The sequence below is a fragment of the Musca vetustissima genome, unplaced genomic scaffold (assembly GCF_032173495.1).
Source record: "Musca vetustissima isolate MV318-11 ecotype Yass unplaced genomic scaffold, APGP_CSIRO_Mvet_v1 utg12664, whole genome shotgun sequence".
NCBI classification, from domain to species: domain Eukaryota; kingdom Metazoa; phylum Arthropoda; class Insecta; order Diptera; family Muscidae; genus Musca; species Musca vetustissima.
Window position 1 is genome coordinate 478,269 of NW_026885900.1, and position 15,159 is coordinate 493,427.

General features: G+C 33.1%; 1 protein-coding gene across 3 annotated transcripts in view; it reads right to left on the bottom strand.

Annotated features, from left to right (window-relative positions):
• Positions 1-15,159, bottom strand: part of LOC133333203 (rho GTPase-activating protein 20) — a 30,439-nt gene that overhangs the window by 9,006 nt on the left and 6,274 nt on the right. The window lies entirely within an intron of this gene.

Genomic DNA, 15,159 nt, shown 5'->3' on the forward strand with positions numbered 1-15,159 from the left:
GTTGGCTGTTCATTGTAACACACATGTCCGATTATATTCTGTTACACAATATTTCACTACCGCCTCTGTATGTCTGTCCGTCCGTCTGTCTGCCTCTCAACCGTTGATGTTTTTGTTTATAGTTGCCATTGTTTGTCTTTGTTTTTGTTTCACACATTTCGCAAGAAGAAAGAAGAGTGAGTGTAGTGTGTCTGAATATCAAAAAGTTAAAATGAAAGTGAAAATTGTTGAGTTTTATTAACCTGAAAACAAATCAAATTAATTTATGGGCTCTTTTGTTAATAAAAAACGACAACAACAAATGGAATGGGGTCTACAACTTCAGTTTTTTCTTCAATTGCTTATAAGAGTGTAGTGAACTTTTAGGCGCACTGCAGTTAGTTCTACCCAAACTTGATAGAGGATAATGACCCTATTATTATTTAAATAAAATACAAAAATACACCCATCATTTAAATTTGTTTACAAAACTAAACTGTTATCTATCAAAATATTTGTTCTATATACTGGCATTGATGTTTCGCCCATTTCATTGACTTGTTTCCTTCCTTCCGTTTGGTGGTACCTTCATTATCTACTATTTTTTATTCATTAATATTTTACGATCATTTTAAAAGCTCATTTTCGTGGAACAAGAGCAGAATTAACAAAAAAAGTTTAAACGCATAACAAATGATTCATTTTTGTTTTAAACATTAACGCTTTACCATTTGCCATGGTGGTTGGCTAAAGACAATGAACGCCGTGGTTTTCTTCATACTCTCGTTGAATGCTTTGAATGCTTACACACATATTATTATGCGATTAGAGATATACTTTTTTCACTTACTTTTCCCCCTTTCTAATATGAGGTAGGTTTAATAAGAAAAGTAGAAAATTGTTTCAGGTTAGGGCATTGGTAGAATAAAAAAGATTGAAGATTGATTAACCGGCAATAATGTCAATGGATTGAATATCGACATTCAGCCATAGAGATAAACCCTGACCTATATAGGATTACCCCAAAATATTCGAAATTTTGGAATTTTTTGTGACGATATCAATCGAATTGAGTTCCCATTGGGTGCCAAATCTCCCTACCAAAAATTATCGATATCGGTCTACTTTTTATGATAGCTCCCATCTAAGGATGTCTCCATTATTCGGTATTTTAGGGAGATTGAGCAAGTTTTACAATCGAATTAGCTATTATTTAGTATTTTGAATTATCATTCGAAAGCAAAATTCCCTACAAAAATTTTTAGACATCGATCCACTTTTGAGGATAGCCGCCATATAACGATACCCGCCATTATTCGGAATTTTGGGGAGTTTGGGCACATTTTTTTAATCCAATTGACACCAATTTGACAAATCTTCCTACCAAAAATATTCCATGGCATAGCCTGTCATTTATGAAGGTCCGGAATGATTATTGGTTTTTAAAATGTCCACCTCATGATGGAGGGTATAAAAAGTTCGGTCCGGTCGAAATTAACCACGTTTTTACTTGTTTATATATGAACTAGTTACGATGCATCAGTTACAATGCATCAGTCACTTCGTAGTCTAATAATCGGCAGCCATTCGATTAGCGATACGTAGTCGAGCGTAAAACTCGACTTTTAGACTTTTTAACCAAAAGCTCGATTAGTAAACGTTTCGTTTTTTGTCTTTGACCATGGCCTATAAATAAGGTCACCAAGGGAGACCAGCTGTTTATCGATACCTCTCAAGTTTGCTGTCAAAATGCATTATTGTGAATTGACTTCCATTATGAAAACGTAAACAAAGTCGAAATTTTTGACATTAGACTTGAGAAAAAACAGCTGTTTTCCGATTTCGATTGCTATCTTGGTGACCTTATTAATAGATCTTGTCTTTGACTAAAATGTCGACTTTTCGATCTTTCGATTTTGTCAAACCTGTTCAAAATCGATTTTCGACTTTTAACGACTAATGAAAACTCAACTAAAAATTCGATTATTTGAATTGTTGGCAACAGAGAAAATAAAATTCTGGAATGTATAATTTTTGGGCTATGTTGTTTACACCAGCCTGTGAAAAATATAATCGCTTTGTATTATTGATAGGGATATAAATATATAATAATTTGTTATTAGGTCAATATTTCAAATGCAGTGGCGTGTGGATGTAGAGAACCCTCGATTTTGAGCAAGGTGAAAATCGAATCTTAAGCCAAATTCTGAGGGTAAGAAGCAAACATCTGTTCACAAATTCTTCCGTTGAACCTAATTGTAACCAGGATACTGGGAAGAGATGTATTAGTTCACTATATTCAAACACTACTGTATATTAGTTCTTCTTTTTTCTTTCTTTCATTCTTCTAGGTTGTGTATTGTTCTTTCATTTTTTTCATATTTATTTTTTTGATCCCATTTGGACTCTGGAACCAGGAATTTCATTTTTAATTTAGATATTAATCTAGTTATGGTTCATGCTTGTGTTTTTTTCGCAAAGAGACCCCGAGACAGTCAGTAACAATACAGAGACGATGGATGACGAAGGCGATGATGATGATGATAATAAATTTGATGGGTATTTAACCCAAACATATATTTATATTTATTGTTAATTTGCCATGACAGACACCACCATCAGACAAAAATATATATCCACACCACCACAGCCATCAACGCAAATAGAGGACAGTTATTATTAAGTAAGTCAGTCCGTCAGCCATATATGAAAGAACGAATAACCAAATAAAAAGATAAAACATTTTACAAAAGCTAAAGCAAAGGCATGATCGTAAGAAAGGCAGACAATAGACGATGAGGAAGATACAACAAAAGTAGTGCAACAAAACTATGCTGGTTGCTTATGAAGATAAATGACAATTGACAGACGGTCGAAACGGTTTTTTTTTTGTGGGCGCTTTGCTTCATTGAATGTGATGGAGTGAATTTTAGCGGGGGTGGTTGCTGATGATGGTGATGATGTGGATCCAACAATCATTGTTGCACTTCTCTGCCTCGGAGTCATATTTTATGCTTGAAGGAGGGATACTTTGTGTACGTTATAGTTTTGTTTATTTGAAGAAAAGTATTAATTATTACAATTCAACTTTGCGAAAATTAACAGCAGAATTTTATACTTCACAAACAAAAAATATAAAACGCAAAATATAAACAAATTGACAGCGTAAAATGATCACCATCAGAAACCCATACTCGGCAAAGTTCCAACTCCATTGTCAGTTCATAAACACCACATTCAACGACCACCCACAAAAAACTCTCAGAGTTCTACTGAATGCAGCAATTGTTTACATACAACCATATAAACATACTTGCATATCTATATTGAATTGCATTTTAAATATTTATTTATTTTCATACAAAAAATAAACATGCACACACGCAAGCACATGCGTTATTTTCATGGGACCCTCATTAATGGATTTGATGGGGCTGTGCATTACCAATATAAACTGATAAAGGAAAAACATGTAAGGCCTTGATATCAGTATTGGCCACAATGGTAATCTATAGACATATATTTTATATATAAAACACAATATGTATAATATTATGGGATAAAAAAATAATTTAGAAATTATTATAGAAATGGCAAGTCTCTACTACTAAAATGATCGATATTGGTGTACTTTTGAGGACAACCTCCCATAATTATTTAAAACATCCTCGCCTTATATAGGTGTTGAAAAAAATTATTTAAAAAATCCACGACTTATATAGGTGTTTGGAATATTTTGGAAATAGCGGAAAAAATCTTCTTCTATACTTTCTGTCGCAACATCTAAAATGATTTCATTTGAATTTAAGGTTTAAGTGGATATTAATTGTAATTCTGACATCCATGTGAGACTTTTCATTTGATCGACATTTCCTTTTATTCCCTCAAAAAAATTAGGTATTCATAGTTTCGATAACTTCCAGGTCCATTTTCTTTTGATTAATTGATTAAACACACATTTTCTGCAAGAGTAAACTCGCTCTCAAACAAGAAACTATTCTTACCTTATCATCTCTTCTTAATTTTTGTTTCGTTTTATTTTCCACTTTACGCTTGAATTCATTGAAAAGTAATAACAATGGCTTATGTTGTTGTGTTTCTTTTTTTCTTGTTGTTTTCATAGCCGTTGAAATTAATTATATTGCAATAAAATGTTTATTAATTGTATTATTTATTGCTCAATGACTGGCAAAGCCACCACACTCTGGTTGGAATCGAGATGGATTTTTTTCGGATCATCCATCCATGGTTTTTTTATTGTATTGTTGGAATTATCATTATTTTATTTTTCCAATACGATGTTGTTGTTGTAGTTCTTATTATATTATTAGTGGTTGTTGAAATGTATTTTTTTAATATTATTTATTATTTCAATGTTTATTTAACATGTTGTGTGTGTATCGTATTTATTGTTCATTCTTTATGTAAGATTGTGTGTATGTTTTTCACACATTTTTTATCATTTTTTAATGTTTGCATAAAATCCAATTGATTGTTTGTTTTATTCTAATCAGAGAGGCATGAAGAGAGCAAGAGATCGATCGTCTCACACAGAAAACCCTTCACTCAAACTAAGTGGGAGAGAGAAAGACAACGTGAGAAAATCCCCAAAGAGTTTATCCCCGCAATAATGAGTAAAAAGATGTTATTTGATGGTTAGAAATGCTATCAGCAAATAGAAAATTAAAAAGTGAGAGCAAAAGGAATGTGAGGAAAATAAATAAACAAATTCCTTCTTAAAAAAAAAACAAATAGTACGAAGGTTAGTTAGCATTGTTCTCATTCGTTTTTTGTTGTTGTTGTTTTGTTCATTACTTAGGAAAATCGACAACAACAACGTCATTGGCATTTATCATTCAAAAATGAAAAATCACACCTTTTTTGTTGCTGTTGTAGTGAAAAGAAACTTTGGATGGACAGATTGTGGTGTAAGTAGTAGCACCAATGTGTGGAAGTTTATTCGGTAATGATGATAATAACGTTGCTGGCCGCACACTTACCTCCCTCCCCCCTCCACACGGCACCGCCACACCGCATTCATTCATTACAAGTGTTAATCATCGAGTCATATTTGTTATCTCTTTACCTGCTGGCTGTTTATTTGTTGTATTTTCGTAATAGTTTTTTTTTTCGTTTTGGTGTCAATGCCAATGGAGGTGTTGTTCTAAACACTTTCGCTTTTATTTTTGTTTTTGTTATGTGAATTAGTAGTTGCTTGGGGTGTTGTTGTTGCTTGTTTTTTTTTTCAAAATCACAGTTCATGTTCTAGAAGCTCTTTAAGAGGACTAAACAGCTCCAACTCCTCCAAACTGTATTTTCTTTTTTTATTTTAATTAATCATAATGACAACCCTTCTTAACAAAACAAAATTATTAACATATTTGTGGGCTAGTTGATATTCCTTCGTCACGGAACTGGCCCATTATATCCACATAAAAGTGAAAAAAAGAAAACAAAATTGTCATTTTTATACAAAAAACAAAAAAAGATAAATATTATATTATGGCCTACAAACAAGAGAAACTGTCCCGCCTCAGTGTGCCACCCTCGCACCGCACCACCACCACTACCTTCCATTCCTCCACATCCACATTACAAAACCGTTGATGATATGCAACATACTCGTTCATACGACGGCAACAACAACAATAAAACCATTATTTTAAAATGAATAAATTCCAAGAGTGATGTCATTTGGAACCAACCATACCACAGCAAAAGGAAGAGAAAACAAAAAACGGACCAAAGCGAATGACTGGCTGACTGACTGAACGACTATCTGATGGAGCGAGCGAATGAGTGAGTTTGACCATAACCCTTAGGTCATCATTGCCGCACAAATGTACATACATACATGGCATGTTTAATACTTCAATGTGTTCCGGTTGTAACAATGCGTTTATTTAGCAATTTACATTTTTACATTTTACACTAGAGGTCGGCCTTACTAATAATAATTATCATATCACATGTACATATGTGTGTATGAGTGCGTGAGCATATGTTTGTATAACAGTGTATAATTGCATGAACAATGAATGATATTGTTGCAAAAGCAACAACAGCAACAATTAAATAACACATCATATCTGGCTGGCATTTGTTGGATGGATGATCACGCTTTAATCCAAAAAGTATTGCTAATAACCGACCGATTATGATGAAAGTGCCAGCAAGCCAGGCAGCCGAACAGACTGAATGTCTGTTTGTCCACATTATCGTGTATGCAAATGTGAATAAGTGAGCAAGCAAGCAGCAGCAGACAGCCATGCATAATTACAAATATCCCCACATACATTCCTTAGCAGATGTCAGAGAACAGCAAAAGTTCATTGTTTGGGACATTTTGAAAAAAAAAAAAAAAACGTTGGATTAATGGTATTTAACTGAAAAGTTACAAGTGCAGTATACAGATGGCGCTGGAGTGAATAATACATGCAAAAACTACGGAGCTTTAACATAATTAAATCTCAAAGTCAGCGGAGTCACATAGTTTTCAAACAGATACCCAACGATTTTTTTAAGTTTTCATAGATTTTGAAGAAATAAAACATTTGTTAACCACGAAGTGAGGCACTAACAAAAGTCTCATGCTGTTTATTTCGTTGGTTAGCTAAGTACTTCGATAAAACTATAAATAGCTCCGCGGGAGAATATTCCCAACCAAAAACTAAAGGAACTAATGAGGATCAGTGGCGAGATACGAAACAGACCTAAAATATTATTCGAGTATGCCAGGAAGTTTTTATTCTCAGAGAAAAGGAAATATCAAATTACAGACACTCAGGTTGGAAAATTCGACTATAACCTTCAAAATACGGAAATGAGTTGTGAAGTTTATAAGGGAGCTATGCCGAAATTTCATATGGACATATATTAAATCGCTATGAATCAGGAATTCTAAATTACAAGCACTTCGCTGAGAAGTTATTTACCCCATCATAAATCTGGAATGCCAAACTACAGCCACTTCGTATGGAAATTTCAGCTTTAAAATCCCGTATGGGTCGAGTCTATCCCGTATGAGTCGAGTTCTATCTTAAATATTCCGATCAATATATATTATATCTACGAGGGCAGTTCAAAAAGTTCTTATCCTAGCACAAAAATTAATTTTGTACAGTGAAAGCACGCATTTCTAACTTTTCATTGTAAAACATTGCGTTGAAGGAGTTGCCAGATCGAAACAACATTTTCCAAAACACTTAACTTTTTTCTGTTTATATCGCATTTTTGTGATAGGCTAAAAACTTTCCGAACTGACCTCGTATTATGTGATCTCCGATGAATACTTCGATGTGTTACAAATGGAATAAATAATCTGAAATTCAAAAATTGAAATTAAATTTGACAGCACAGAATTTGTATTTTACAGGTCTAAGCCCTGTAATTTATTTTTTTGCCCATAACTAAAGAAACCAACGAATACAGTCTACTATGAGGACGTTTTTGTCATGACTTATTTACAGTCGAAGTGCGTGCGATGACAGTAACTCTGAGAGGGCAACTTAATTCCATACCCCGAAGTGTCCATAATTCTAAATTTCCTCGTGGTATGGTGGTTCGAGTTATGGAAGTGCGACTTATGTTTGAGTTACTGTTCTCCTAAAAAACTGCGAACCCCTTCATCAAAGTCATAACACATTTAAGCACCCTCTTTTGTGTTTCTCAAATTTCAAATTATCACCCTAACAGATTTGGGAAACCTTTTCCCGGCTTCACTACTTCTGTCTTGGAATTTCATGATAATCCATTCTGTGATGTAATATGTATTATTATTCTATCCCCTCTTATGAATCAATCACCTATAAAATTTATATATAAATAACTTACATCTTTGGTATAAAAATAGTGCAATCCCCCCTGACATAAATGTGAGGAGTATTCATATGGCAACCATAACCCTTCGCATTGTCGCATTTCGATGATTATAAAAGAAATAAGGGCAGCATAAATTAATGCCGCAGACGACCAACGAACGACAAAATGACTGACAAAAAAATGTGTCGCAAATGAGGGCTGGACACACGGTGTTCCGACAGCAGTTCCGTATAAATGTGAGTACGTGTGTGTGTGTGTGAAGAAAACAAAAAAAACACAACAACAAAATACCCACAAGTTTGGGTGGTGATGTTGCAACATTTCAAAAGTGTGATAACTTCCCAAGATAGTGTGTTAATATCTACATACAAACACACACTCACACATGTGGATGTGTGTGGTATATGTTATGCATGCATATAAATATATATATCTGCATGTATTTCATTCACAACAAATAATAATATTACAGACATACATGTATGTATGTATATATACGGGTGATGTTATGTAGCAGCCAGCAGACATCATAATAAACAAAATGCTTATAAATTATTAAAAAAAAAATACAAAAAATATATAAAATATGATTGATGGCTGTAAACAAATGAAGAAAAAAGTAACAATTTTTTCTGTGGATATTCAAATTATGTAGGTCTATATAAAGCAGACTCGCTATTCTGTGCTTTTTTACACACAAATAACTCTCAAAGAGAGCACGCGTGCAGGGTTTTGCCTGATGTTGATATAAAGGCCGTTCAAGAGCAACACAGCAAGAGAGCAAAGTTAAAGAGAGAGTTAACTCTTTTGACAGCTATCATCAACATAATTTAGTTTGCCTGTGTCAGTTTTTAATCACATTTATTTGTGATTCTAGATGAAACAAAAACAACAACAATCTACAACATTATCTTATCATCTATAATAACAAATGGGGGTAATATTTGTATTTATTTCACCCAGATTTCAACTGTCACAACTGTTGGGGGCTTTGTGTAAGGCCATGCATTACAGGTTTGTAAAAAAAACAACTTTAGGTAATTTGTTATCTTAACTCGCATCAGAAATTTAATAAAAAAAATATTCCTTCCGTCAGCTAGAAAATTTTCGCTTCTTTGGCATGAATCACATGGGGATAGACAACAATAATTGTAAATAGTAAAAAATAAAAAACGAAAACAAATTGTTTTAACATTTGTCATCCAAATAAAAAATTCTGAGATTCCAGATGTTTTTTTGAATTAAAAAAAACAAATGTTTTTTCTTTCTTAATTTTTATTACCAACTGATAACATTTTGAAATGAACAAAAGAATGTCGTGACCATTCATGACACTTGTGTGAGGTTTTAGTCAGCGGTATTGTTTTTCGGAGCGTAAATAGTTAGCATAGTAGCAGCACAACTGCAAAAAAATAGTAATAAAAAATTGAAATGAATGGTATCGTTTTGTTTGAAGTTTTATATGTGTGGAAGTTCAACAAACTTAGTAAAGTTTTTTAAAGCAAAGAAGAAAAACATAAAAATTGTTTCTGGTAATTATAAAAAAAACTCAACATAAAAATTTAGAGAAAAAAAATATATTTTTTATATGCCTTCAATTAGGATGATCGTAAAGAACAGAAAACAAATATCGTAATGAAAAAAAAAACAAACAGGGATTATTGATTTCAGAAATACGTTCGGCTCATTTACTCAAAGTGTGACACAATTCCAAAACTATGCTTAATGAAACATAAAATGGATCCAAGAGGTCGATAGTTTACTACAAAAAATTTAAATCGGTCGGGGTTGAAATGATAAGTTTATGTTGAAGCTTATAAAACTCCTAGTTCATAAAAAACCTCTTGCAGAAAATTATATATCCGTCATTATTTCTTTTTTATTTTATTTTTTCGCAAGAAAAGAAAACTCATCGAAATTTCTCAAAATAACACTAACAAAATTTTGCAATTCGCCCCACAATTTAACCATGAATGTCATTCAAATAGAAATCAACAGGTTTCCCCAAAATAATTTTGTTTTGATAGAACATCCTTGTGTGTGAGTGTGTTTGTGTTGTTGTTGTTCTTTTTTCTTGATTGCTGACACAGCTTTCTTTCCATCCATTAAAAGCACAACATAAATTTTAGTGGCCTTACAAGTAATTGGGAATGTGGATGTCGATGTCGATTTGAATGAATGTGCTGTGGCGGTGGTGCTGCTACTGCTGACCAACGACGAAAAACATATTTTAGCTAATCTCTAACCAAAATAAAAACGAAAAAGTCGAAGAGGAACAAAAAAACGAAAAGCGTGAAGAAAAGCATCACAACACCTTTGGCGTCACTACTTTTTTGTTGCCCCACCATCAACAGCATCCATTCAACAGGAAAAACAGCCATAAAAACAGCAGCTACCAAAAAACCGAATGAAAGAAGAATTATGAAGCGAAAATAGAAGAAGCGATGACGTCGTTTGACGATGCGCGCATGTAATCTAAACAAATGAAGACAACAGACAGTCAGCAAGCAGCCAGCCAGCTAGCAAACCATTCGTCCGTCCGTCCACCTAAAACGGATGAACCACGTACTGCTAGCGAAAATAAACAATTTTAGCCTCAAATCGATACAAGCTGAAAAATAAAACAGTAGCATCAGCATCACCTAGAGACTGGGGCGGGCTATACTAAATTGTATTTCGTTTTCCCATTGTTTTGTTTGTTTTTTGAATAATCGTTCTATTCTATGTTTTTTCTGTTGTTTTCAATTAATTGATATGCAAATGAAATGAAAAAGATATTTTCTTATACGGTTTTGTTGTTGCGTGCGTATTCTTCTTTGCAGCGGCAGCAGCTGAATTTGTTCAATGGTCATTAGTGACGTAGTTTTCACATTTTCCTCAATTTTTTTTGTTTAAACAAATCGTTTTGTTTATTTTTCTTAAACATTTTATATTGTTTATAATTACAAACATAACCAAGAAAAAAATCTTGAAGTAAAGACCTGGTCAACGAAAGAATAGTTAAAATGATTCGGGAAAAAAGTGACCACAAGAGGAAACCACAATTTTGTCCGGATTGATGGGATATATTCAACACGTTTTGTTATAGCCTCCAAATAACGGGTTTTAAGGCTTTGCCAGCCTTATATAAACCCCCAAAAACATTATTTAAAAAATTACGCCTTATATAAATTCTCCAAAAAATATTTAAAACTAGTAAGGAAAGAAGTAAAGTCGGGCGGGGCCGACTATATGATACACTTCACCACTTTGGGCATATTCAACAGATGAATCCTAACAGAGGTCACATTTTAAAGGAGCAGTAAAATGAAATTCGATCAATAAATATGTCATTCTGCAACCGATGCTAAATTTTTCATTTCGTTAGATATAGAAGCTATATCTAAATCTGAACCGATTTTCAGGAAACTTAACATCGTTCCAGACCTAATTTATTACGCTGTGCTAAATATCGTGCAAACGGAAAGATATTAAGCGACTTTGGTACACCATTTGCCTTAAATCGAACGAAAACATATATGGGAGCTATATCTAAATCTGAACCGATTTTCGCGAAACGTAACACACATCATTCTAGACCTAATTCATTACGCTGTGCCAAATTTCGTGCAAATCGAGAAATATATACTGACTTTGGTGCACCATTTACATTAAATCGGACAAAAATATATATGGGAGCTTTATCTAAATCTGAACCGATTTTGCTCTATTTCAATAGGATTCGTCCTTGGGCCAAATATGTGACCTATAAAAATCCATATCCATTTTAAAAATTTCATATATAGGCGTCGACCAATTACACTGTGCGACACGAAAATTTTTCAGGGGTTCTAATGTACCAATTCTGTTTAGTTGGAGTCCCTGGACCACGAAAATACCTTTAGTTTTTCTGGGTCACTTCGAAAATTAATTTTATAACGGTAAATATAGAGAAAAACGTGGTTTCATGGATTTTCCATTTGAAACTTGAATAACATATTTACTTCATTACGGATTTATATTACTCTTTTTTTCTTTCGAAGAGTACAATTTTTCCTTTCAAACAAGATATATATTTGGTAAATCGGTTGAGGATTGGCTGAGTTACATCGGTTGAAATGTGAAAAAATACGCATAAAATGACAAAATTTATTTTTCTTCGGACTGTAGGATGAAATTGTGATATCAAGCCATATAAGTTTTATTATATTGCGGGGAAGAAAATAAAAATTAGCTTTCGAAAATGGTAAAAATCAAAGAAATCGGTTAAAAAATGGATGACTTATACACATTTTTGTATTGATTCTATGCATATTCTCTAAAGGAAATATGGGTCTGTATCGTCTCCTGTTAGAAACCGTTATGCTTGCAACAGGCAAAAGGAAACGAGATAGACCCATAGTTCCTTTAGAGAATATGCATAGAATCAATACAAAAATGTGTATAAGTCATCCATTTTTTAACCGATTTCTTTGATTTTTACCATTTTCGAAAGCTAATTTTTATTTTCTTCCCCGCAATATAATAAAACTTATATGGCTTGATATCACAATTTCATCCAACAGTCCGAAGAAAAATAAATTTTGTCATTTTATGCGTATTTTTTCACATTTCAACCGATGTAACTCAGCCAATCCTCAACCGATTTACCAAATATATATCTTGTTTGAAAGGAAAAATTGTACTCTTCGAAAGTAAAAAAGAATAACATAAATCCGTAATAAAGTAAATAAGTTATTCAAGTTTCAAATGGAAAATCCATGAAACCACGTTTTTCTCTATATTTACCGTTATAAAATTAATTTTCGAAGTGACCCAGAAAAACCAAAGGTATTTTCGTGATCCAGGAACTCCAACTAAACAGAATTGGTACATTAGAACCCCTGAAAAAAATTTGTTTGTTATTTTGTAGCACAGTGTTATTAGTATGGTGAAATTGTACAAATTCGGCCCAGCAGGACTTACATGCGTTTTAACTTGTTCGTATTCATTTATGGTCGGGATTTTGAAAAACGTCATTGAAAACAATTTCGACTGCATGTATATTTTTTACTGCTGCAATAGAAACCCTATACTCTACACTTCTACTTTTGTTTTGTCATTCCAATGCAATGCTGGTAGTAAATGTAATGCAATTAACCACAATTATGCCAAGCAGTAGACAAAACATGTAAAAATTGGGAAAAACATTTTTACCAACACGCAGAGTTGTTGTTTTTCTTTGATTTTGCATATTTATTTGTTACCCTACATACTAACTTCACATAATGTCCATATGTATGAATGTGTGTTATTTATGCTGCATGATATGACACGCATTTATGAGATTTACCTAAAATTATAATGGCAGAGTCGTGCTGCAACGTTCCACCAAACGTGCAGAGGAGAGAGAGGACAATTATTACACGACCGACTATTACCAACCAACCAGCCAACCAACTACAAAAATACAGACATACATCGTAGTACGTACTACTACTACACATCATATGGTACGTTATGCCCAACGAAGCATTTAAAAAACATTAAAAACAAAGTAATGGGCATAAAAGAAAGTAAGACACCACCGTTGGGGTATGGGATGATGATCACGCACAAACACACACACATATTGCTCTCGTTACACACAAAATAAAAAATTATTCTAATATTTACATTTTTATATTTGTAATCTAAAGATTAGCATAAGAGAATATTAAAAAATATATGTAGGTATGTATAACATTGTTTATTTGTTGCACGTTTTTATGTATCTACATAATAATGTTGACAACACAATTGTTGTTGTTGCTGCTGTTTATCTTCGGTTTGATAGTAAATAGCCAAAAAACATTTATTTTTTGTGGCCTCATGACCTATATTTTCTGACTGTTGTCTTCGGGCCATCTACATCACACAAGAGTCGAAATAGTAGTGAAAGAGTGTCATTCACACTCAGTGAGAGAGCGAACGAGTGAGCGAGAGATGAAACATCTCATGGTAACATTCTCGTAATTTAGTGTCTGTCACCCCCAATAAATATGACATATGTTTTTTTTTTTTATATATTGAACTGTCATCAATTTGGAGGAAAAGTTCAAGAGTAAAAATTATAATTTTTAATTTGTTTTCGTTTTTATTTTTTTTAACTAAAAACGTTTTAATTATTGCTAATAAAACTTAAGCTACTGTCAACTGTTTTGTTGTTGCTGGATGTAAACATCATCACAGCAGCAGCAAGCAAGTATTTGTCATCCTAGCAATGTGTAAAAGTGTCAATTAAGTGTCACATTGTACATATGTTTTTTGTATTTACAATTGAACAACTAATGTCTACATCTTTGCATTGTGCTCAGCTGTGTTGATGAAAGTTAATAATAAAGAAAGGAAAAAAAACATATTTCAAGTGAAATTGCAAAAAATAAACTTACGGAAAGTTTTTTTGGGTTTATTAATTCATTTAGTAATGGCATTTATTTCTTGAAGAGAATTTTATGATTAACCTCGGCACCTAGGGAGAGAGAGAGAGAGACAGTGGGTGGAGAAATATATTTTGCACTATTTTAAAAGGAATTTGTGGCATTAAAATTACTGGAAATGTTACAAGACAACTGACACACCTATTGTCTTGTGTGTTGTGAATTGAAGCCTGTGTTGTAATTTTTCTTGACATAAAAAGTGGTTTTTGACATTTTTATTGTTTGCTGTTTTTATGTGTGCATTCACGTTTTTTTTATTTCAGATATTTATTAAGGTTTGTTCATATATATGGTTGTATATAACGGCAATGTGTGTGTGCGTTTTTTTTATTAATTGACGATTAAAAAGCTGTGCCTGTGAACATAATATTTCTACCCAACGAAGCAACCAACAACAACAACGCACTTATGACGAATGTGATGACGATTATGCACGGCGGATACAACAATACGACGAATAACAATGCAACGATGATGAAATGATTTATTGACATCAATTTTTTTAATTGTTACAATTAATTGATAAAATACCCATAAAAAAAGGAACACACACACACAGACATGCATGCACGCACAATCGTTTTAAAGAGAAAAGCTTTTTTGGAGCCCCAGTGTGACAAATGTTGGTTATGTCGAAATGGCCAATGTGTAAAGTAAGCCTATTAATTGCGTTTTTGTTTCTTCTTCTTTCTTTGGTTATGCCCATTATCAAACGAAAAAGGCGGGAGGAAGGGAGGCGGAAATGCGTTTTTATGGGGATTAAATCTGCTTCACTCCTCCTTTTAACTGTTTATATTACACATATTACAAATGCGTAGTATTTACTGTTATAATGTCACCAATGACAGTTCAATCACCAATCATACATTTTAATTGTGCGCTCTTGATGCTCTCGCTCTCTCTCTCTCTGACTTAATAAAAT